This window comes from Lynx canadensis, chromosome E3 (genome assembly GCF_007474595.2).
Source record: "Lynx canadensis isolate LIC74 chromosome E3, mLynCan4.pri.v2, whole genome shotgun sequence".
Classification (NCBI taxonomy): domain Eukaryota; kingdom Metazoa; phylum Chordata; class Mammalia; order Carnivora; family Felidae; genus Lynx; species Lynx canadensis.
The window spans coordinates 5,041,700-5,067,772 of NC_044318.1; positions in this window are offsets into that span (position 1 = coordinate 5,041,700).

The window sequence follows — 26,073 nt, forward strand, 5'->3', positions numbered from 1 at the left end:
AATTAATGCAACACTGTGGGCTACAAAATGGCAAAGACTAAATTAAAGATGACCCAGGCAAAATGGAAACTTTATTAGAGAATTGTTAGGATATACCGTGTAACCTGAGGAGGTAGAGTGGAGCATCTGGGTGTCAGAGAAAACCAGAACTAGAGACTTAACAATTTCTAGGATCTTATTTTCCTGTCTCTCATCTCTGCTTCTCTTGGTTTGTGACTTGCAGTATCTCTTCCCGTAGACCAATAATGGGGATATGGCAGCAACTCTAGAGGCTCAACCTTATAATTCCACCTACCAAAGATGGACCCTGTTTCTTGCCTTGATAACTACTCAAAAAAGCTCAGAGGTAGGATTTTCTTTGGACTGTCTTGGGTCAAGTACTCTGCTTTGAATCACACACTATGGTCTAGAAGGCTTGGCATACGTGACTCAAACATGGCCACCCACTCAGGTGTCAGGGTCATACCCAGAGAATTGGAATTTCAGGGAGGACAGTTATTCCAGGCAGTGTTGACTATAGTGTTCATTAGTCATTTCTCATTTCAGTGCCATCACTTATAGTTGTAAGGCTTTGAGCAAATCATTTACCATAATCATTACTATTGGTAATGTGTGTATCATAATATCAACCATACATGGTTGTGATGGTTACAAATCCATAAATGATTTATATTCAGAGCATAGTACTGTATATAGCATAGGAGGCAATTGGCAAATGGCACCTGTGATTGTAAAAGTGGTGAATTTAGTGTGGGGATAAGGAGAGGGGGGGGAAAATAGCATTAGCTACCTGTTTAAATTTCTGTGGAATCTTTTTAAAAAAATTTTTAATGTTTGTTTATTTTTGAGAGAGATAGACAAAGAGCATGAGTGGCGGGGGGGGGGGGGAGGAAGCAGCACAGAGAGAGAGGCAGACACAGAATCCACAGCAGGCTCCAGGCTCTGAGCTGTCAAGCACAGAGCTTGACACAGGGCTCGAACCCCCAAACTGCGAGATCATGACCTGAGCCGAAGTTGGACACTTACCAACTGAGCCACCCAGATGCCCCAAATTTTCGTGGAATTTTAAAGATTGTCTAGCATATAGGAAAAGTTGAGCTAAGCTGAATAGGTCTTATTTGGCCCTTACTTCATTGCCCCTTGCCCTCTGCAAAGACCAGAGGCCTATTAGCACAAAGATCTCTTATAGAATTTTTGTGTTATGGTCACATTCATTCATTCACTCATTCTTACATAAATATTTTTGAACACTTACATCCTAAGAACTTTTTCAGGACAGGATATATGATAGAGAATGGCACCAGCAATGTCTGTTTCCTCTTGCAGCAGTCACTTTTGCGGGCATCAGACAAATAAAACTGATGGGGCAATCAATAAGTTAACTATATATTATGTTAATAAGGAAGGAAATAAGCTGGGTGATGTGGGAATGATGGAATGGGATGGGATGGTCGAGAGAGGTCTCTCTGAAGAATTGACGCTGTTACTCAGAGCATGGAAAGCAGCAGCAGCTCTGCAGGGAGTCAGAGGGAGGTTGTTCCTGGACCAGAGGGGAGCCTTGGCAGAAGCTTTGCAGAGGAAAAGACCTGGAAATGCTTGATGCAGCTAAAGGAGAGCTGGACATAGTAAAGAAAGAGGAACATAGCCTGAGAGGTCACTGAGGTCATCGCAGGTAAGGTAGATTGTTTCTCCCTGAAAGTCTTAGCTCTCACTTAATGGTGTCATCTATGTAACCAATTACAAGCTGTATGTTGAGCATGATCATACTTCACCCAAATGCATGTTTTTGTGCTCACAGCATTGCTAATACCAATGAAGTTCTTTTACATTATAGAGGAAATCTCCTAACAGGAACACTCCTCAGTATAGAACTCCCAACAGTTTGTGATGGTCTTAAGAAGGTGGTGGGGCATTGCCTGCCCATCTCGTGGGTCTCAGGCAAATGTGCATACAGCTCTCCAAATGCTACAGTCAGTACATACCACACAGTGTTGTGAGAATCGGATAAAACAATAAATGTAACCTCCTTGACACAGTGCTTGGCATGAAGAAGGCACTCAAGTAAATATAGCTATCACTACTGTCATTACCAATATGCTTTTATTTTATTTTATTTATTTTATTTTTTAATTTTTTTTGTTTTTTTTAACGTTTTATTTATTTTTGAGACAGAGAGAGACAGAGCATGAATGGGGGAGGGGCAAAGAGAGAGGGAGACACAGAATCGGAAGCAGGCTCCAGGCTCCGAGTCATCAGCCCAGGGCCCGACGCGGGGCTCGAACTCACGGACCACGAGATCTTGACCTGAGCTGAAGTCGGCCGCCCAACCGACTGAGCCACCCAGGTGCCCCACCAATATGCTTTTAAAAAAATGCTCCCTTCAGAATTAGAAAGATTTGAGGACAGTGACTTGGTTTTGCTTCTCTTGCATCCCAAAAGCTTAGCAGAAGGCCTGGTTCATAACTGGCATTTATTTATACATGTGATTTGAACGGATGGATGGATAAAGAAGAGGATTGTAGGAAGGCATCTATCTCTAAGAAGTCATCTTCCCTGGAACTGATGCAGATTTTGACAGCATCCAGGCTGAGGTTTTCTCATAAAGTACACAGGACACTTCTGTTTGGCATGCCTATGCTTTATTTCCCTTAATGACAATGGCAACCCCGATTTTTCTTTGGGGAACTGCCGTACCCAGGAGGTTGGCAGTTTTATATAGAACGGTAAAGTAGTCCCTTACTTCCAAGGAGTGAGGGCAAGTCACCCAACACAGGTCAATCATGCTCTTTTTTCCAGAATCAAATCTTGATTGGACACAGAGATAGAGAATAGAATGAGCTTATTTACCTGACTCGCTCTCAGGGACGCTATCCAAGTACCAACTCCCTGGATTTCCAGCACTGATGCAAACTTCTTCAATTCTCTGGACTTTTGATATTCCTCCAGTAACTTGTGTTTGCCTAATCTCTCTAGTGACTTTCTGTGGCTGCAACCAAAGGACGCTGAGTGATGAAAGAAGTTTGGGATGTCTGTCATGAAGCAGAAACACTGCCTCTAGCACACAAGCCTCTGGGAAGCTGGTGGTCCCTTCATGATCTGTGTTGGTGGGAGATGCATCACGGTGTGGGCTGGGCCATACAGTTTGAGATCAGTGCTCTCCTAAGGGATGTGCACATTGGAATTATTCTGCCAAAGTGTGAGGCCAGCCAGGCAGACTCTGATCATAGGAACATTAATTTGTCTCCAAAAGGGGAAAACATGCTTTAGTGAATTTGAAGGTAAACAATAGATAGCAGAATGTTACACAATACTCTCTGGTGACCATGTTAACTCAGGTTTCTTCTAATTAGTGAAATGAAACAATTATTGCATCTGAAATTTTCTTCAGTAAGAGTGTTACATTTTTTTGTGTGCATTAACACACATTGGTCTCACAGGCCTGTGTGTGGCTGAGTCCCCCAGGAAGGCACTTACAGTAGGGTCCTTTGACCTGCTGGGGTCTCCTAGGACTGATGTTTCCAGGCTGGAATCTGGGTATTCCTTACTGGACAAAGTGGCATTGGACAGAATTTCCTGTAAATTGAACCACCATTATTCAACCACTCCATGCTGGGGCAGTGTTCAGATATGAAAAGACTTTGGTGGATAGGAGGTGTGGTGGAAAGACTCTAAGATGACCCCGATAATTCATGCCTTTGTATAATCCTCTCCCTTTGAGTTTGGGTAGGACCTGTGACTTGATTCTAACTAATAGAATACCACAAAAGTAATGAGATGATGTCACTTTCTTCATTGCATTTATATATAAATATATCATATATGTGTATATATCATGTGTGTACATCTATATATGCATGTATACACATTTGATTCTCATTTGATAGCTATGCCCTATAAAGTTGCCATACTTTATAAATATATGTCATACTTGTATGCACATACATTCATAATATATACATACATATATATGCACATGTTTTTTGTATGTTCCCTATGGAACAGTGGTTCTATTTACTAATTCAGTGTTCCCAGTGGGAAAAAAAATATGGGTATGCAATACATGTTTTCTAACATAAAATATTAAATCCCGAAAATAATTCATCTAGAAGATTGTTTCTCTATTTATAAAGTAGAATATGGGGTTTATAGGTCTTAAGTGATTTGTCTGAAGCCACACCACTAAGTGGTACCAAGGTTGGAATTTAAACCCCATCCAGCTGGCCTCAACACCAGAGCTTTTTTTTTTTTTTTTTAACGTTTATTTATTTTTGAGACAGAGACAGAGCATGAACGGGGAGGGTCAGAGAGAGGGAAACACAGAATCCGAAACAGGCTCCAGGCTCTGAGCTGTCAGCACAGAGCCCGATGCGGGGCTCGAACTCACGGACCGCGAGATCATGACCTGAGCCGAAGTCGGCCGCCTAACCGACTGAGCCACCCAGGCGCCCTCAACACCAGAGCTTTTTGCACTGCACGGAACTGCCATTTACCGTCTCTGTCTTCTGGTCACCTCTACATGAGGGTTGGAACAGGAAGGCGGAGTATCACCTGTTCTACCTCAGCAGGGAATGTGTGTTGGGTAACTCACATTTTTCCTGCTGTGTGTACTTTTGCACAAACTTCACCAGAAACACTTCAGTATTGATTGGAGGCTATAAATAAATTTTAGCAAGTAGGCTAATTCACAGATACTGCATACACGAATAATGAAGATCGGCTCTGTGAGTGTGTGAGCCTGCATGTCACTGCTAGTTGGTGCATAGAGAATCTCCTATTGCTGCCTTTGATGAAGGAACTGCCATTTGTGAGAGGCACCTTTGGAAAAGTCCTCATGGCAAGAAACTTGAGGCAACCTCTAGCAGCTGAGAGTGGTCTCTGAGCAGTAGCCAGCAAGAAAAAAGGAACCTCAGTTCCTAGACTTGCAAGGAGATGAATTCTAATGACCTGAGGGTGTCTTTCCCCCTCCTGATCCAGAGATAGTAAAAGATGAGTGGGTGTTGTTTTAAGGTTTTGAGTTTGTGATAGTTTGTTATGCAGCAATAGAAAAGTAATGCAGGAAGTAAGTGCTTACACATTCCTGAATGGAGACCAGAATCCCTGGTTGAGGAACTCATCTCCTTAAGTGTGATAGCTGCTTGTTGAGTAGACAACTGGCAGGTATGGTGGGGTCATCAGGACATGAGAGGGTATCTGGAAGCTGAGAAATAAGAAGTGAGGCTGCACTTGAAAGACCAGGTAAACAAAGGAGATGCCAAAGCTAAAACAGTGGCACCAGCATCTATTATCTGAGAGGACAGAAGTAGGTAGGTTCTTAAAAGTATTAATGCAGCTTCATAAATGTCTAGACTCACTAACTAATTCACTCTTTTCTCAGCTGTCCCTGACCCTGGAATATCACATCAGGGCATTTTAAGTGTTGGAAAGTTTTTAGATCCCTGTGAAGGCAGTATTCTGGTTGCCATGGGAGAGAGCTGAGTGGACAGACGTGGGTGTAGTGCATCCTGGTGTGAATTGTTAAGCACATCAACCCTTCTGATACCAGCCGTCCCCTTAGATGATAAATCTCCTCCCTCCTGCCAGTGGGCACTGTAACCCTTTCCTGACACTAATTTCATAAGGAGGGGATGATGGCTGTGGGGTAATGAGGCTGTGAAACCTTCCAAACTGTAGACTTGTGCATTAAGAGAAAATGATTTTCAGTTACAATTGGTGTGATTCTAACTTATTTAAACACACACACACACACAGAAAAAAAAATAAGGTGTAACTGCATCAAAACGTTACAATGGATATGCCTACATGGAGGATATGGAATGAATTTTACTTGTTTTCACTTACTCCTTTTTGTCCTACACAACTACTTGTGAAACAACAAGAGGTTAAAAAACTCATTATTATTGGGGAAAAGAGAAATTCTCTTTTAGAGGTCAGACCCGTCTTTCAATCATGCTGCCATGGACAGTGGGTGGTGATGGATTTAAGTGTGGGCGTTTGCAAAGGATGCAACAGACATTCTGGTTTCAGAACTTTTGGTGCCACTGAAATTAAATAATAGTAAATGTCACCTTCAGTGACTCCCTCTTGCCTTCCCTATTCACGCTAAAGCCCGAAGGTTTGTTTCCCTTTGCCTAGAATGTCCTCTTCTCCCTTCTTAAAATCGGTGACGTCTCTCTTTTCAGTGCCACCTTAAATATTAGCTCTCTTCGAAAGCTCTCCTCACCCCAAGAGGTTGGGGGTTCGGTTAGGGGAAGCTCCTCTGTGCTCCTCAATCCCCCACCCCATTACACGTTGTACACCCTAGCATGCCTGTTTTCCCCCAGTTAGAGTAGATTCTTTGGTATCTATTACAGTGTCGACCATAGAGCTTGAGGGCACAGAGTAAAGTGCTCAGTAAGTGAGATAAATTTGAGCTTGGCTCTTGTTTTGCCTCAGAGTTGAAAATGGAGCCCAGCTGTGCTTGGCTCACAAGTAACCCTAATAGGGTGGGAACGAACATTGTGTTAAACCAAAATGTGTGGCCGGGGATTTTGCATTCTGCATTTTTCATGCCCTAACTGGGGTGTGCAAGCAAGCCTGAGGGGTAATGATTTACCAACCTCATTTTCCAAGACTGTTATCCCTTCATTTTGACACACTATTAAAATCATTTAATTATCACTATTTTGCCTTGTCATTATGGAGCCACTGTGATCCATTATTTAGGGTTTTCAGATTTTCTGCCTTTCACCCACTAGGCGTAGGGGCAGAGGTTGAGATTTCCTGTGCAGTTTAGTTTCTGTAACTTCATGAACATAGACTTCACTGTACTCTAGCTTTTCCTGTTCTGCAAATACTTTAAGATCATCCCTTGGGTCCTTGGGTAGCTCAGCCCATTGAGCATCCTACTCTTGGTTTGGCTCCAGTCATGATCTTGCAGTTCGTGGGTTTGAGCCCCACTTGGGGCTGTGCGCTGATGGTGCAGAGCCTTCTCAGGATTCTCTCTCTATCTTCTTCTGCCCCTCCCCTGCTCGTTCTCCCTCCCTTCCTCCCTCCCTCTCTCTCTCTCTTTCTGCCTTCCCCTGCTCATTCTCCTTCCCTCCCTCCCTTTCTCTCTCTCTCATTCTCAAATAAACTATAAAAAAATTTTAAAGACCATCACTGCCCTAGGACTTAGGTTTTCTGTTCCTAGTGAGCTCTCACCCAAGGGCTTTGCTGAATCATTTTCAAATGATACCTTTTAGAGGTGCTGACCCTGACTCTTGATTTACATTAGACCACTCACACCCACCTCCTCTCATTATTATCACACCACTCTGCTCTTCTGTTTTTCTAATTTTAAGTGTAATATGTATGTATTTTTTCTCAATAAATTTGGAAACAGCAGTGCATAAAGGTCACCTGTAATAATCCTACCCTCTTGGTATTAACGATAGTAACATATTTGGGGTGTTTTTTTCCCAGTGTTTTCCCATGCACTTAAATTTGTGTGTGTGTGGTAGAAATTTTCAAACACAGAGAAGAGAGCTTAACAGGTTCCCACACACCCACCACCCAACTCCAACAATCGTCAAATATACATATATCAAGGTGAATAGTTAATAGGGAAAGGTACTTTATGGAAGAGTCACAGCAAAAACAGCAGGCAGGATGGTAAGTCACATAGAAACCCCCAGCAATCACTAGAAAATCACTGTGTTGCAGCTCCTAATGAAATAATAGAGTTAAGCAATAATAACCAATAACTACTAAACCACTAATTGAAAGGATGATGGTGACACTACCCAAATCCACTGTTGAACCATTAAATTAGTAAAATTGGGAGAACCAGAGGTTATGTACTTCCTTATAAGATGCAATAGGTAATACCCAGTACCACCCACAATGTCTTGCTAACAAGAAAATAAATTGCACCTGAATCAATAAAGCTTTTAGCTCTAATTGACAGTTATAGGAAATATGAGATTAGAGAGAAATGTTAAACATGTTTTTAGATTTGAATGAAAACATTGAAACCCAGAAAATGGGAAATCCTAGCAGAAAATGATAGAGAATAATGTAGTGAACCTCCTGTACCCACCTTCTCGCATTATCACATCTGAAATAGATTTTATATTTGCTTCTTAATTTGTAAATATATATTTTTTTAAGTGTGATCCATTGAAGCCCCTGGGTACTGGTCCCCCATTCCCATTTTTTCCTTTGCTGCTTGAATTGTTATTCCCATAGATATTTTCTAAATATTTATGAATCCACAGACAAAATACGATATCCCATGCATCTTTTTTAGTCAACATTGTGTTTTGATTTATCTATATTTTTACATGTAACTCTAGTTTATTCAATTTATGTTTTGTATAATACTTGCCTGTATGACTATACCACAATTTGTTACCATTCTCATATTGATGGACTTGGAGGTTATTTGTACTTTTGCACGTAAGGCTATGATACAGATTCATGAACTTGCCTCCTTGTGCTTAGCTTAAATATGTAGACATGAAATTTCATGGTCGGAGGGTATGTCCACCTTCACGTTTACCAGATGTTCCAAAGTTCACACTACTCTTAATCCTTTGCACCTCTATAGAATTTAAAAGCATGCTGGGTTAAAATCTGATGGAAAATTATTATGATTTGGTATGATTGCATTGAACTTGAACATTTATCGGAGAAGGATTTACTTTATGATCTTGTTTTCTTGATGAGTTTTGTGTAGGGTCTCACCATTTTTGAGGACTCCTTTCATGTCTGTCAAATATATATGTATATAAAATGTATACATTTAAATTATTTGTGCATACCTTTTCTTTTCTCTCTATAAATATATTTTTATATTTAATTAATACAGAAATTTATCTCTTGCTACCTTACAGGTTTTTGTGCCATTTTAATGGGATATATTTTTCCTCATATAATTTGAACTGTTTATTTTGTTTCTGGAAATAATGATGTTACTGATTTTTATATGGTGATCTTTATTCAGCAATATTGCTGTAATCCTTAATAATGCTAATAACTTGGTTGTAGATCTCCATGGGTATTTGTTATCCATACAATTTGTCAAGACTGTTTTAGCTCCACCTTTTCAATGTAATTAAATAGATGAGATATATAAGTATATAGGACTATAGATGCTATAATTACATACTATATATATTAATATAATTATAATATGTTAATTCTACCAATTACATATTTTTATTTTTTTGACACAGCATTTATTTTCTGTTGCATTAGCTGGAAGACTGAACGAGCTGTGATGAGTAAAAGCAGTGATTGTAGGCATTCTTTCTTGTCCCTGATATTGGTGGGAATCCATATATAGTTTCTCCTTTAAGCATGATCATTACAATAGATTTGATAAATAACTTTATGGGTTAGAAAAGTTCTCTACTGTATTTTGTTAGCTAAGAATTTTTATAATGAACAGGCATTAAATTTTATAAAATTGCCTGTTCTGCATCAATTGTTATAATTATATGCTTTTCCCCTTATCTTTTAATGCAGTGTATTACCTTAATAGGAGTTCTGATTTTGAGTCATTATTGGATCTTGGGATAAACCCTATTTGATCATGATGTATTATTATTTTTAGACCTTGAGGAATCCAATTTTATAGTGCTGTATTGAGATTTTTACATCTACATTGATAAGTGAGAATGGTTTATAATTTTCTCTTTTTATGCTGTCCTTGTTAGATTTTGTTACTAAGGTGATTGCTACCCTCATTAAGTGAGTCATGACTTTCTTTTTATATTTTTGAAAAAAATTATATCAGGCAGAAGATTATCTGTTCCTTGAAAATTTGGAAAAAAAAATTTTTTTGCCTTTAGAGTGAGCATATTAGACAGAGGAAGCAACTTTGATCACCACTTCTATTTCTTTTATGGTTACTGGCTTACTGTTGTTTCTCTATTTTTCTTGAGTCAACTTGAGTAATTTATTTTTTCTAGAAAACTATACCTGTAATATACTTTTTTGTTTAGTAGCACATATAGCTTACTCTTTTGATTTTAAAAATATATCTTACAGAAATACCATATGACCCAGAAATTCCACTCCTGGGTACATACTCCAAATATTTGAAAACAGGTGTTCAAAGAAAAACTTATACGAGAATGTTCAAAGGAACACTGTTTGCAATAGCCAAAAGGTGAAAATAACCAGTATCCATCATCCACTAATGAATGGAAAAATGAAACATATTATATCCATCAATAGAAAATCATTTCTCCATAAAAGTAAATAAAGTATTGATACATGCTCCAACATGAATGAGCCTTGACAACATGATGAGGAATGAAAAAAAAAAAAAAAACACAAAAGGTCACATACTGTATGATTCCATTTATACGAAATGTCCACAATTGGCAAATCCAGAGAGACAGAAAGCAAAAAGTGTCATTAGGATTTTGAAAGGGATTGCATTGAATCTATAGATCACTTAGGGTAATAGGGACATTTTCATCATGTAAAGTCTTCTAGTTTATGAGTACAGCATGGTCTTTTAAAAAGCAAATTTATTTACATGTGTTACGATACAGATACATTTAGACTTTTATAAAGCATGTAATTTTATTTTTGTTCACCATATTTTCCCTTTACTTTTTTTTTTTCTCATATACCTCTTTCTTTTGGATCAGTCGAGTTTACTTTATTCCTCTACATTGGTTTGGAAACAATAGATGGTACCACTTCTTAGTGCATTAGTTCTTAACAGGGGGCATTTTGCCCCAGGGAGACATATGGCAATATCTTGACACATAGTTAGTTGTCAGCTAGGGGGTAGAGTGTTCTATCGGCCTCCAGCGGATAGAGGCCAAGGCTGCTGCTAAACATCCAACAATGCACAAGACAGCTCTCCACCACCAGAATTATCCAACTCAAATATCACTAGTGCCGACTTTGAGAACAGGCAGGGGTACCATGGCATGAATGTACCTGGCATTATTTGTCCGTTCTGTTTTATTAATTGGAATTTTAGTTCATCTTTTTTGAAATCGTTATTTGTAGTTAACATTTAAAATAGATTGCAGCATATTTTATCAACTTCTGGGCTCAACTTTGTTTCTTACGTTCCTCTGTATTTATTATCTTTATTCTGATGCCCACACTGACAGTTCTTTTGGCGAGTATTTGTGGATGGTAAATTCTCTTATCTTAGCCTCTCTATATCTGAAAATGTCCTTGTGTTGCCTTCGCTCCTGAATAGTAGATTGTCTTCATTCACTTCTGGGACTCCTACTTGATGCTTGCTGGAGCTTTTCAATCAGTCATTCTTATCACTTGTTTGCCCTCCTTTTTAAGCTCTTTGTCTCTCTCTAGTGACTTCTGGGTGAATTCTTCAGTGTTATCCTTCCCGTGATCCTCATTTGGCTCCTATACCCATCCATGAACTTATCATGGGCTGGCCAGACGTAGGTCACATATTCATTCCTGGACTTGGGAATGGGTTTGGTCCAATCCACAGAGGTTGAGAGTAGGCAACAGAAGTAGGACTCTTCAAAGAAAAATAAAAGGATGCTACTAATTTTCAAAGGGGAATGGCACTGGGCAGGCAAACCCAGGAGATGTTTCCTGCAAATACGCTGTCTTCTTGATCTGGATTTTCTTCTTTTTGCTGCCTCTCATCCCCATTTCTCTTGCCCTAACGAGCCTAGGAAACTTTTTTCATTGTCGAAGATCCTAATGAATCATTCTTGGCTCCGTGTGATTTGTCTCTTGCACTGCATTATTGGCTAATTGTCTGTCTCCCCTGCCAGACTATGTGCTGTCAGCACCAGAGCTATGTCTTCTCCACACTTAGAGCCAAAATTGGGCAAAGGAAGAACTTGAGCTCCAAAGTGATATAAACAAACACAAAAAGAAATCACGTAAAAGCTTATTATTTTTGCAAAGTTAAGGGGCTTCATAGAGGAAAGCTTCATTATGCTCATGCTTGCCCTAAAAGAACTGTTCTATAGCTAGAGTTGTAGAGATCGCAGAAATCCCCCATCCTGTATGTACAGTGGGCAGAGAATCTTTTGATCGCCATTTCTCTAGAGCAATATATTATCTGCAACATTCTTGAAAAATAGGTTGTTTAGAGCTTTTTTTTTCTTCCAGGCCATTTTAGCCCTCCTGGAACTTAGGTTTAAATTCCAATTTTAATAATCCTAGCTTCTGTTTTTTATCTACCACTAAGATCTGTAAGTTCCTTTGAACAACAGGAGAGTGGAGACCTCTGTCTTCTTTGGTGCTGGTCTTTCAGTGTCTAGAACAATGCCTGGCAAAGAGCAGGAACTCAGTACATGTTGACTGAGTGAATAGAAATGAAAATTTCTATCAAAGTCATGAATAGTTAATCAGTGAGAAGGATGTAGGAAATTGGCAGAGAAGTCCTAAACACTTAGCTCAACTAGCAAGGAAACAAAAGGTTAATTGGTGTGCAGACCTCTGAGTATTCAAACCATTCTGCCCTAGTATCCTTGGAGGGGAACAGATTGGGAGAGGGTTCTAAACCTCCCAGCTTACTTTTGTACTTTTTTGAGATTTATTTTAACAATAAGCTTCTGTAACCTCAATACATGTTAATGGTGAGACCATGGGTATCATCCAACCCATTTGTAAAATGGGGATACTAAGGATGTTGATCTTTTAAAGACTGGGGCGGGGGTACAGAATGAGATGAATGAACATGTTGCATGGGACCCGGCATGCAGTGAACTCTGTACTTGTATTTTAGAACTGAGCTCAGTAAATGTTCTTGTTTATAGATAGCCCTACCTGTGACCAAATGTGTGGTCTTGGTGATTGCTTTCATTTTACTGTGTCTGTTATAGTTTGACAGGCTTCATTATGCCTCATGATCTTCAGTATCTTCAAGTTGCCCCTCTATTAGGTCATTCAGTAAGTATTTCTTAAAGGTATCCCGTGTGCAAGGACCAGTGCTAGGTAGTAGGGAGACAGTGATGAAAAGTATACACCTAGTCCTTGCTCTCAAGGCATTTACAATCTCAGGTGTGAGAGAAAGAGGAAACAATCAGACCTGTAAGTGTTTAATTACAACTTGCTGCATGTTTTGAAGGAAGGGTACAAAGTACTATGAGGACACACACGGGGGCATTGGGAAAAGGCTTGCTGGAAGGTGTGGCACTGAGGGTAAATCTTTTGGAAATCTGTGTAGGAGTTGGCCAAGAAAAGAGAGAAGAGAAAAGCTTGTTTGTTTCACTGGTGAGCCGACAGAAGGACAGGACAACCAGAGCCCAGAGAGCAAGGAGGAGAGGTGACACCAGGTGAAGCCAGGGGCAAGTCTTGCGGGCTGCCCTTTATGTATCATCGTAAGGGTTTTGATCTTTATCCTGTGATCTATTTGAAGATTTTAAGTCAGATACCAGTAAAGATATTTTAGTACATTTGTTAAGATCATAGATTCTGAAGCCAGGATGCTTAGATCTGGGTTCCAGCTTAGTTACTGAGCAAGTTACTTAACTTTTTGATCCTCTGTTTTCTCATCCATAAAATGGGGATAACAAAAGTCCTTATATCATAGGGTTGTACTGTGTGTGTGTGTGTGTGTGTGTGTATAAAATATGTGCAGGAATGTGCATATATTGTATATGATACATGTATACATCATATGGTATGTATATCATACATGATAAGAGGCTATAATCATCCCCATTTTATGCATGGTGTGCATGTGGGGGGTGCTTAGAAAGGTGCTTCATATACTTGAAATTCTACAGAGATTTAAACTATCACTCTATGAGCTATTACTGTTGTTATTATTTTGCTCAGATTAAACCCTCTGAAATCCTTACATAGGAGCTCAAATCTATTCTATCTTTGGAGATAAAAAGCAATCACATTGTGCTCTTGGGTTTGTCAAGACAGATTTTTCAGGGGGTGGGGAGCCTGCCTTGTAGTTTCTTTCTCATTAGCTACATCAAGCAGCTCTTTGGGCCAGTAAAGAGGAGCTGGAACTGTCTACTGAGGTCATCTGATGGGCCCCCAGAGGAGAGGAGGCTAAGTCTCAACTCCTGCACAGGTATTTAGTTCTCTAGCTAGAGGAGGGCAGGAACCACAGTTAGTTGCAGAAGCTATTGAATGAAAAAAAAAAAAAAAACCACTCATAATTTAGATCAAACTTGTGCAAAGAGAAGGCCAAATCATTTCCGTGTTTTTCTGGAGGAACTCTGGTGGCTAATCCATCACTAGAAGGTAGAAATGAAATACTTGCTGCTTATCTCCCAGAGAAGAGTTGCACACAGAGAGGCCCCCGGGGTCTGGGGGTTGCCATGACACACAGGGAGTGGTGGGGTGTGATTTATTAGCATGTGCACAGCTCTCTTGGCTTTTTGTCCTTTGAGCAGTGCTGGGAGCCAACCAAGCCCGGCTACTTTGCATACTAATAAAGATTGGTGCATGTAATTATTCAGCAGTCACACCGTTATTCCTCAGAGATAAATCATCCCTGGTTTATTTACCCTTCTTCCCTCAAGTTATTTTAAGTTGCCTTTAATGTACCACATCTCAAGTTGAGAGGAAGTACCAACTACTTTAGTTTTTAAGACATTCTAGGTAGCAAAGATTCCATTTGACTCCATCTATATTTTTGAAGGGCCCTGCCAGCACCAGCACCAACCCCCTCTTTTCTCTTCTGGGATCAGTTATCCTGTGTGCATGTGGAAACAGGGTGAGAGAGGCCAGTGCCAGGACTCCATTTTGGTACATCCTGGGGGAGTTGGAATCAGGACTGAGACCTATTAGCTTCTACTCCTTGAGGGATGTATTACCCATCTTCAACCAAAAAGTCATGAGAATGAGGCTCCTGTCTCCAAAGACACTCATGGACCACCTCTTCCCTCATCCTGTTTATTTGTCCAGCTTTATTTTTGCATCCACAATGTAAACACCTACATTGTATGCCATCGAGGAGAAGGCCAACCTCCATCAGCAGAGATAAAATAGGATAAATCCCTTGATTTATACAGCCATTGATCTTAGTCCTGAAAGGCCATCTTCTGTCATGCTTTGTATTATTTCCATAATCACCCAAACCAATAAATCATGTCCTACTGGATATCTTGGCTTTTGAGAATGTCTATAACCAGCAAATATTTAACATTAGTACATAGGTTTGTTTGTTTTTTTGTTTGCATTTTTTTGACTAGCAGCAAAGAAAAAAAATGGAGAGGAGGCAATCAATGTGGGGTCACTAAGTGAGCAGTGAGAGGGAGGTGAAGCTTGATTTGTATGATCTCTGGCCATTTGAACAAAAGGAGGAAGGGGAACTAAAGTGGTTGGGGAGCTTTTAGGAACAGACAAAATCATGTTATCATCCTCCTGGAATGCAGTGACCAAATCCTTTCCAGTTTACTAACCAAAGTATGCAAGGTGCCTAGAACAGTTTGGTGGGAACATAGTGGAACCCCAATAAATGTTTGTTTAATGAATGAATTCAACATTTTGCATATTTTCTTTAAAAAATGTTTGTTAATGGGGCGCCTGGGTGGCGCAGTCGGTTAAGCGTCCGACTTCAGCCAGGTCACGATCTCGCGGTCCGTGAGTTCGAGCCCCGCGTCAGGCTCTGGGCTGATGGCTCAGAGCCTGGAGCCTGTTTCCGATTCTGTGTCTCCCTCTCTCTCTGCCCCTCCCCCGTTCATGCTCTGTCTCTCGCTGTCCCAAAAATAAATAAACGTTGAAAAAAAAATTTAAAAAAAAATGTTTGTTAATATTTATTTTTGAGAGAGAGAGAGAGAGAGAGATTGTGTAAGTGGGGGAGGGGCAAAGAGAGAGGGAGACACCGAATCTGAGGCAGGGTCCAGGCTCTGAGCTGTCAGCACGGAGCCTGACGTGGGGCTTGAACTCACGAACTGTGAGATCATGACCTGAGCCGAAGTCAGATGCTTAACCGACTGAGCCACCCAGGTGCCCCAACATCTTGCATATTTTCTTTATGCTCATATCCTGCTTGGAACTTTCCACAAAATAAGAAAATGCACACAGATGCATTTCTTTGTAGTCAGTTTAAGTATGTCTCCTAATGTATGTCTGTGAACATGGAGGTAGAAATACAGCCCAGACCAAGGTGATCTCAAGGTGCCCATTCCCTCCAATCTCCTACCAGTCTTGATTGTCCTTTAGCAGAAAACCTGGCCTTTGATTTCCCTGGTGTTCTCCCTTCGTTTGTGCTAGGTGAGTCATGATGGAGACATGATTTAAAACATAGCCTGAGTGGGAGGGAGCTGATCATTAAAAATGTATTTTCTCTGGGAGTTTGTTTTTAAAACTTTGGGCCAGAAAATATGTAGAGGAATGTTTGGCTTTTAATAATTAAATCTTGCATTGTTTTAATTTTCTCCAGAGTATCTCTCTGGAGGAAAATAAAGTTGCAAATCCAATATTTATGTCTTCCCTAAAGCATTGGTTGCCAAATGAAATGAGTTTTGCTATTTTTTTCTTGATGGTTGATTTGTCTCCAGAGGGCTCCCTTTTGAATTTGCAGGAAGGGTTTAATGTTCCATGAGAGTGGGGAGGAATCACTGGAACAGGAGGCAAGAGGGTGTGGATGTTCTTGGTTTTAGGAGGATGTGGGATTTAGAGTGTGGTCCTGCACCCCCTGCCCACTCCACAGGTTGCTGGCAACTTTCCCTTACCTCAGTCCACTTAACACACAGGCCATTTTCATCAGGGAGCAGAAGCCTAGCGTCCTGTGCAAAATCAATTATTTGTCTGACTGCTTTAGGCAACTTCTCCCTCCCACCTCCAGCAGCCTTGACCATAAGGGGGTGTTTAGACATGTGAGACGTGAAAAATATCCAGCACACTGAACCAAGATTTGGGTTTTCTAATACCCTTCCCTTCTCAGGCAACACAAACCTCCTCATTGGGTATTTTCCTTTAAGCTTTCAACAGTGGGACCCACACCTGCTAAGTATCTCCAACTGAGCCAAGCCCTGTTAAGCCAAGAGAGGAAGGCAGGGACCAGGCTACTCTTCTGTGTACAGTCCGAACTTCTTGGCTCTTTTGCCACTGTTTCAGGGGATGACTAGCTTCTTTAACTGCTGCTTGTGATGTGTTTGACTTTCCAAGTCAATTGTTCTTTAAAGACCTTGAGATGGGGAGTGCATCCTCACAAACATAGGGCATCTCATGCTTTTCATGGGGAATATTAGTGTCCTGCTCATAAAAGCAGTTGAACCAGGATGAGGTTTAGAAATCACAGAAGATGCTAGGTCCTACCTGGATATCTAACACCTCTGTTTGCCATCTGCAAGGACCCCAGAGAGTAGTTGAGAAGGGCAAGTATTATGCCTTACTCTAATACTCTGGCTACAAATGCAGTGTTTAAAAGCACAGTTTTTAAACACTCCAGGGAATATACAGCTGGCATTTAGTGCAGCTTTATGGTTTACCAGTGTTGCATCCTTGGGTGGAAACTTTAACTTCTGTGAGCATCAATAGCTTCATCCTTTAAGTAGGAATGATACCGTATCTTATTGGGTTTCTGTGAAGATTGAGAAAACCTATGTAAAGAACATGGCATAGTATTTGGTAGTAAGAAGACATTCAACAGAGATTTGTTAGAAAGAAAGTATAGTAGCATTTAACAATGTCATTGGAACCAGATGGACCTGGGTTTGAATTCCAACTCTACTACCTGATACTATTTGCAGCCTTGGGAATGCTATTTCTAAGCTTCAGTCCTATAGTCTGAAGTACGGGCACTGATGCTCACCTCAGAAGGGTTTGTAAGGATTAAATTTGGCAATATATCCAAGGTGCCCATGGCAAATTATTGTTTTTGTTGTTGTCGAAAGAAGAAATGGATAATAGAGGCTGGCTGCTGTCCAGACCCATCAAACCCTAGGTTGTTTCCTGTTCTCTGGGCCCTTCCTGGAATCTTTTCTTTACTAAAAACCCAAAGTGGTCAAATTGGAACTGGATGTATGGAGAGAGACACGTGTTCTCTTTTGCATTGTCTGACTTCGTTCATTCATCTCCCTTCATTCATATATTCATTTTAACTTGATTCACTAAAAAAAAATATGTTTAAAAAGACCCAGATGGGGTCTCAGGCACTATCCAGTATATTGGAGATGAAGGACAGAAAGATCTTAAGCTTCTATGTATAGAAATTGTTTTGAAAGTCTAATAAAAGGCATGGCTTTCCTCTCAAGCATTGAGGCAGGAGAAAAGAATTTATGTAGACATTTAGTTTATAATTTTAAGCCCTTAAAAGACCCACGTGGATCCAGCTTGATCTGCGCCTTGTATCGTGTTTGATTTCCTTGTATCTGCTATTCCTACAGAAATAGTGTGCCACTTCTTTAAGAGGCTGACCTCCCAATCCACTTCAGCTATATGTCTTACAGTTTCCAGGAATTGGCATACTTCATGAACCCCTCCTTCCACCCAGCACACAGACACATACTCCCCACTTCCCCAGACACAAAGACCACCAATTGTTGCATGGTTCAGTGTTATATATGACACGTTTGGGTAATAAGCATCTATTTGGGGTATATTCAAGCTGAGCCCGAGGAGGATCAGTTCTCTCTGGAAGACTAATAATATGTGGAGACAAGAGGTTTGTGAGTTTATAATGTCTGAAGGAAACATGTCTGTCATTACTGATAATGAACCAAGCTCTTGTGGAAGGAAAACCATGGTAGACTTTGAAATCGGCTCCTACCTATAATGTGGGTGTTCAACCTCATAATGGATTCCATGTCAGTACATCCTATTTTTTGCTCAAGTTGAGTTTCTCTCGCTTGCAACCCATACAGCCTTGCTGAACATAGCCCCATCAAACTTCAGGCTCCAGTGAGAGATAGAGTAGAGAATGTGCTTTTATGGCTCAGCGGAATCAGGGTCATGATGGGAGGGGGCACAGCATGGTATGGCAGCATAGAGGAATGCTTCCTTACTCAGGAATTCGGTGAAGAGTGGCTGCATTGTGTCCTTGAGGAAGAGTGAGGACCAGTTCTTCTGCTCTTTGGTGAGCAGGAGTTATGCATGATTCTGACCTGATGGAGCTGGACCACCTGGCCTAGTCACACTGGCAGAATAAAGGGAATTTAAAACAGATTCTCATGGTAGGAGGTTTTATCATTCACTTTCTTTCACCTCCCAAAGCATACTAGGGTGAGTGTGCAGTAAGACAAATGGCAGCTCCTGGCCTGTGTGTGTCGATCACAGCGTTCATCCATCTCCCGTTTTCTCAGGCCCCCTCCTGACACTTCCTGTTTAACAGCAGGCCTCATTAGCTACTTGTGTCAGGCACCTTTCCTGCTGCCTTCTCCCAAAGGAAAATGTTGTCTTCTTCATTCAGGAGTCGAAATCTGACGCTAGATATCCCCTGCACATATACAACATCCACTTAATGAGACCCTTAAACTAGCAGCTCCCATTTACAAAGCTGCTACTGTGTTGGGACATGTTACCAGGTTCCTTAAATACCTCATCTGCTTTATTCTTCACAGTGGCCCTGAGAGGTGGGTGGCATTGCCCTTGGTTGCCAAAGAGCACCTAAGGGGTCAAGGTACTTGACCAAGAGGCTTCAGGTCTCTGACTCAAGCTTGTTTCACACCATAGTTGACGCACTGGAGGGCAATGATCTTTTTAGCAACCAGGGTATCTTTAGAACCTGAGAAAGCTCATGGCACATTACTGAATCTCAAGAACTATGTGCTGGACAGATGAAACTTAGAAGTATCCACAGATGCATATGAGAGGTGATAGGAAAGATCTCTTTTGAGACCATGAGTTTAGAGTCAAGGGTTGTGTGATAGCTGATTTGCCACTTGATCAATGAGGAAACTGAGTCCTGAAAGAATGGGTTGGGTAGCCCAGTGTCACACTGTGTAAGTGTTGGGGTGAGGCTTGGTGTCCGTGCTTTTTTCTGTTGCTTCCACTGTAGTCTGTGTTGGAGGTGGGGAGATGACCATCTTCTTCTGCCTGTGTTCTTGATATGTCCCCTTCATCTGTCTGCTTTCCAGACTGAAAGGTTGAGGGCCTCAAAGCAGAGAGGAGACTTTGCTGGGCTGTTGCTCCTGTGATAACACAAGTCACAATACTGCCCTAATTGCCTGTATTATAAGCATGGCAGGCCTGGCACATGGGTCCTCTCAGGGCAACTCTCCAATTAATCTTTTCTTCTCTGATTAAGGCTTGTATCCTGCATTTGTTGTGGTTGGGAGTGTTTGTGTGCAGGATGTTTTAAAGAGTTCTGTGTAGAGAGTAAGTGGAGGAATTTGGGGTTAACCATGCTGACATTATCTCAGACATGATCACTTCATGGTCCGGAACATCTCAAACAATATGGAACCCATTACCGGCTCTGTGTCTCTGGGGAGACCGGGCATTTGCTGGGCTGGTTGCTGCTGCTTACAAGACCTGAAAGGGTCAGAAAGGGTTGGAGACACCTCTCTATCTTGCCACAAGCAAGGAAAATATTGACTTACGCTGTGTATTAAGTTTCCTTCGTTAATCAAATACATATTTATTGCGAACCCACCCTGCCCCAGGTCTTGTGTCTAGAGCTGGGGTACAGTTGGAGCACAAAGAAATATGCCCCTGGCCTCCTGGGGCATTTGATCTGGAAGGAGAGACAGTGAGTAATCAAATTATCACAGTAATGAGTGCATAATTGCAGACTAAGATACATTCTCTGGAGGCATGGGACAGTTTATTAATTTGATTTAGTAAACACTTACATAGCACTTACTCTATGCATGACATTATTTTAAATACTTTGATAATAGTAACTAATTTAATTTCCATAATAACCCCATGAGGTATATATTAGTATTAATTATTATCTACATTGTACAAATGAGGAAACTGAGGTGCACAGAGGTTAAGTAAGTTGTCCAAGGTCATATAGCCAGTAAGTGGTGAGGCTGGGATTTACACCCATCCAGTCTTGATCCATAATTCATTCTCTTAACTACTCAGGATATAAAATCTCTGCTGAGAGTGTTTTCCAGAAGAATCTGTCTCTGCCTGGGTTTTGGACAGGATTCCTTGCAGAGAGAGACACTTAGGGTGAGGTTTGAAGGAGAAGAAGGAGACGTTAGCTAAGCAAATAGGGAAATTTCAGGTGAAAGGAACAGCGTTGCAAAGGCCCTGTGGTTGGAGGAGACTGGAAGATGACCAGTAAAGCTTGGTGTGAGATGAAACCAGGGAGGAAAGCTGAGGCCAGATCTCAGGGCCCATCAAAGGCCTTACTAAGGATTGTTTAGGTCTTTATTCTCAGGAACATGGGAAAGCCTTGAAAGATGGTAAGCAGTCAGATTTGATTCCTAAGAAAGGTTGCTGTAAATCTGGATGTCTACATGTATCTCAAGGACCTGGCATGTTGGAGACCTTCAGAGGAATGATGACAATAATAGTCAATTAACGGTCAATTAATTGCCTTTTCCCATGACTTTGAGCACTTCTCAGGAGAGAAGAGAGGAAGAAGGGCATGTGGGACCTCTCAGCTAATAATCATTAGTTAGATGCCACTGTTTTAGGGGCTTTTCATCATACACTATCTTGTGTAATTCACAACAACCGTGTGAGTTAGGCATTGACCCCATGTCACAGATTAGGAAATGGGGGATCAGGTAAATTTCCCCAAGGTCACACAGGTCACAAATGGCAGAGTCTAGAGTTCAATCCAGGTCATGTGGCTTCAAGAAAACCAGTGGTTAGTTATCTAAAGAAATCCCCCGATTCTCTCTGGTCTCAATTCCCAGACTTTAATGTGATTCTCTTTGGCAGAAGCATTTAGCTGTCTACCCAACTGCTGTACCCCCACCTTGTGCATCTGTAGAATTCCAGTTGCTTTAGAATATTGGACGCTCATGTTCTCTGGTGGAGGCAAGACCCTGCCCCGCCCCGTCGGCTGTATCTTGGTTGATCTCTAAGGCCGTTCTTGTTAATAACATGCTAGTATTAAGAATAGTGGGTGTGACTTTATTCTGGCCAATGATAAGTGAGGGAAAGTCTGCTGGATGAAGGGACAGGGAAAGGTTTTCCTGGTTTTAGGGAAGACCTCACAGCCTCTCTGTAGTGGAATTGACCAACCGTGAATCAACCTGCCTCTGAATTCCTTACTGTGTGTCATAAGTTTTTTGCTTGCTTAAGCCATTGTATGAATTGTATCATGCCTCGAGGCCACAAGTATCCTAAATTATACACCCCCTTTTGGAGTTCTTGTCAGTGGCCAATAGGGAGGCAGGAGAGGAGAATGAGCAAGGTGATGAGGGAAGGGAATGAGGCAAGGATTTAGACTAGAAGAGATGCAGGGGGCTTTAAAAGCTCTTCTTGCCCTTTAAGCTGTAGCGGTTGGTGGCACTTGCCCGTGTCTTTCCCGCCACTTTTGATATAAAATGGTGCTTTCCTTACCTGAGCTAATCTGGGCTTTGGTTCCCTAAATTCCCCACCTTGCTCCCACTGTGTCCCAGGCAGGTTGCTCTGTCTACAAAGGAAGCCTCTTTTAAGGTTCTGAAAGCTGACACTGGTTGATCTGGAAATTTCCAGATCTTTGATTCCTTTAAAGGGCATATTCTATAAGGAGCTGTGAGGAATGCTGTCAGCTCGGCAGTGTAAGAATTTACAGATAAAGTCACTCCATTTCCTTGTGGCCTCTGAAGACATGAGGAATAAAGACAAAGCATCCATCCCAGAGGAACTCATCATATACTATGATCCTAACATCTGGGAAAATGAGTTGGTTTCACCCAGGTCATCAAGGGGCTGAAACACTGAGGGCTTGACCACTTGGACAGCTAGGACACGTATGTCCATTTTACATGAGGTACCAAAGACTCCAGTCTGTGCTGAGCTCCTTGTTGGCAGTCGGGGGGAAGCCCATAGTGTCCATACCATTACACTCTTTCTGGGGTACCCAGGTGAGATGGCAAAGCCTGTGGAAGTCCTCAGATGTGTGAGCAATAAACTCGTACAGTTGAAGGTCACTGAGGTTTCGGTGTTTATGATAGTATTACTGTGGCAACAAATAACAGACATAGAATATGTCAGCAATTATCACATTGGTTAACACCAATTTTGGTTTGGCATCTCTGCAAAAGCGGGCAAGGAAATAATAACAAAATCAATTGTGATAATGATGATGATGCAATATACATACTGCACTAAGTGGACTTATCACAATCGTAACAGGAGCTCCACTAGATGGAAACTATTGTTGCCTCTGCCCTACAGACATGAGAACTGAGGCTTGGGTTGGTGGGCAGAGAGCCCAAAGTCGTATAACTAGCCTGCATCTCAGTGTCTTGAGCATCAAACACAGCAGTAGGCATAGAGTCGGTGCTCGCCTGTCTGTTGGTTGAATAAATATATTTCAAATTGTGTTTAGTTGAATAAGCCTGGAGCAGATAAAAGTAAAATAGTACATCTGCCTTAAGTGAACATAAACGAGAAGGATAACGTTTCCTACTTCTCTAATCATTAGTGTATGCGGTCTCTTTGTGCGGTGAACCCTAAATACCTAACGTTTATCCAGTTTGTTTCTTTCCGTGGTAATGCATTAACACTAACCATGAAGTTACTGTTACAAACAAGAAAACACACCCTGTTGGGTGTGTTTTTAAACAACCCTATAAATCAGGTTTGCCTTATTTCAAAATCTAATTCAATTACAGAGAACCTATACCTTGTGGACGATTAAACTGTAAATTGTGGGTGTCCACTGGGTGATTAGATTACTAAATATGTTCCCTGCCATAACTTACCTCTGTCCCTTTTGTATATTGTCTATGCCTACTCAAGGATAGGAACATTTCAGCAGACATGCACCACATTGAAGGATATTTATGGTGCATTTCAAACTTGGAATATCTTCTTCAAGGGGATACCAATGCATCATGCAAACTCTCACGACTTATTTGGCTTCTCTAAGTGGAAAAGTCCACTACCCAGAGCTCTCTTTTTCTTTTGCCAGTGCTCAGGTATTGGAACACAGAATTGTGAAATGTGACCTTTCTTGTTTTCCACAAAAATAATCTCTGTGCTGTCTGTTCTAGGTCAAAGCATGAAGGCTAAAGGCCTTGCCTTGTCTGTGATGAGTTTCTCAGGAGAGCAGGCAATACGCTGAGGTTAGGAGTCTTTGAGATGCTGCATCTGCATTAGAAGCCCACAGCAGTGATAGGAATGCTGGTCACCAGGGCTTCCTTTGGCCCAAAGCAAACAGCAAAGCAAAGGGGTTTGATTTCATGCACTGACTCATTGTTCCTTTAACACATATTTATTGAGTGGTGCAATATGTCAAAGCCACTTAAGAACCGTAACTACATTGCTGTGTTTGTCTAGCTCTTCACAGCTTATAAAGCAACTTTCTAATAATTCTCTCATTTGCTCCTCATAAAAATCTCATAAAGTAGGCAGGGTAGGAACAATCATAGTACGTTTAAATTGCCAGTGATGATACTGGGCATTAATTTAGCAATTACTACATACCAGGGATTACATTAAACACTTCACATATGTTGTCTCATTTAAGTTTCAAATAAATCCTCTGAAGTGGGTACTATTGTAGGGCTCCTTTTTTTTTTTTTTTTCATATGAAGAAACTGAGATTCAAGGAAGCTCAGGGATTTGTCCATGATTACACAACTAATAAGAGGCAGATCTTGAATTCAGACCTGGGCTCTCTGCCCTCCAGATGTCCATGCCTTTAATCCCTGAGTGTCTTGTCTCCCGGCACCTGAGCTTGGATTTACTGTCTTCCGGTGTGGCTCTTCCATTGACGTTGGGCCACTCTAAGGAATCCATTCTAGCTTTAAGGAGGTGTATTAGTGGCAGAAAACTCTTAACTCGTGAGACTGCACCTGTTCTCTTGTTCAGCCATTAGAAATTAGAAATCCTGGAGGAGCTACTCTCGCTGAGAATGTTGGAAAGTCCAGTAAAAGAAACTAATTTTCTCGGACTTTGATGAGTCCAGCCAAAAAAAAAAAAAAAAGAAAGAAAAAAAAAAGAAACTCAATAATAATAATTTGAAATCTCTCCTCGTTTCTTAATTTGGTTTTTGTTTTCAAAAGGGATTTCTTGTGTGACACAGACTGTCATTACTCTATCCACGTTTATCCACGCCCTTCCACTTTTGTTTGCATAGCCCTATAAGGGGATCTTTCCATTAATTTGGAGGTTTGAGGTAACTGCTACTAATAGTAATTTTTCATTTTGCAAAGAGATCTACTCAACCTCCCCATCAGTATTTTATCTGATTTCTTCAACCATCACGTTAAAGTAGATATTTGTAACCATCTGTCTATAGATGGAAAACTCAGGAAGATGGTTTTTTTTATTTGAGGCATGTATGTCTCCCTTTGTGGTAGGTTGACCATAATGCTTTACTACCTGGTATGGTATTATGCATCCATACCTGCCAGGGATTCATTGGCAGAATGGACTTCTTCACCTCTTGACTTTGAGTTTGGCCATTTGAGCTGCTCTGGCCAAGGGGATGTTAGCCAATGTGATCCAAACGTAGGGTAGAAAGTTCCTTATGCAGTGAGCTTGCCCTTATGCCCCTCTGTTGTTGTCATACCCCCGCCCCTCACACTCCCTGGGTAGCTGCTGTCCTTTTAGCTTGGGCCCCACAGGCTCAGTCTGTCTTCACAGAGACCAAATCTAGCCCTGTTATTAAGCACACATGTGGAGCACACATGAACCAAACCTGAAAGGAGAAGGCAGGCCCAACCGATCTCTGGTTTGAAGCAGAGAAAACCGGCTGAGACCAACTTAGATGATTCAGTCTGTAAACAAGCCATAGGCCTATGCTCCTAAATGAATGCTGTATTAAGCCACTGTGGTTTGGGTTGGTTTATTGCGTAGCATCGTTGTGACTATAGCTAACTGATACGCTCTCATTGGATACGAGCTCCATGAAAGCTGAACTGTGTTTATTCCCCCTTTATCTCCAATGTGAAACATAGGGCCTGGAATAGAAACCAAATTAAGTACAATTATTCTTAAATGCATGGAGCTTAAATCAAGGCATATTTGGCTTTGATGACATGTAGTAATGGTGTTAAAGCCTTCTGGCATCATGGCCATCATATGGGTAGTGAAGATAACATTCTTTTTTTAAAATTTTTT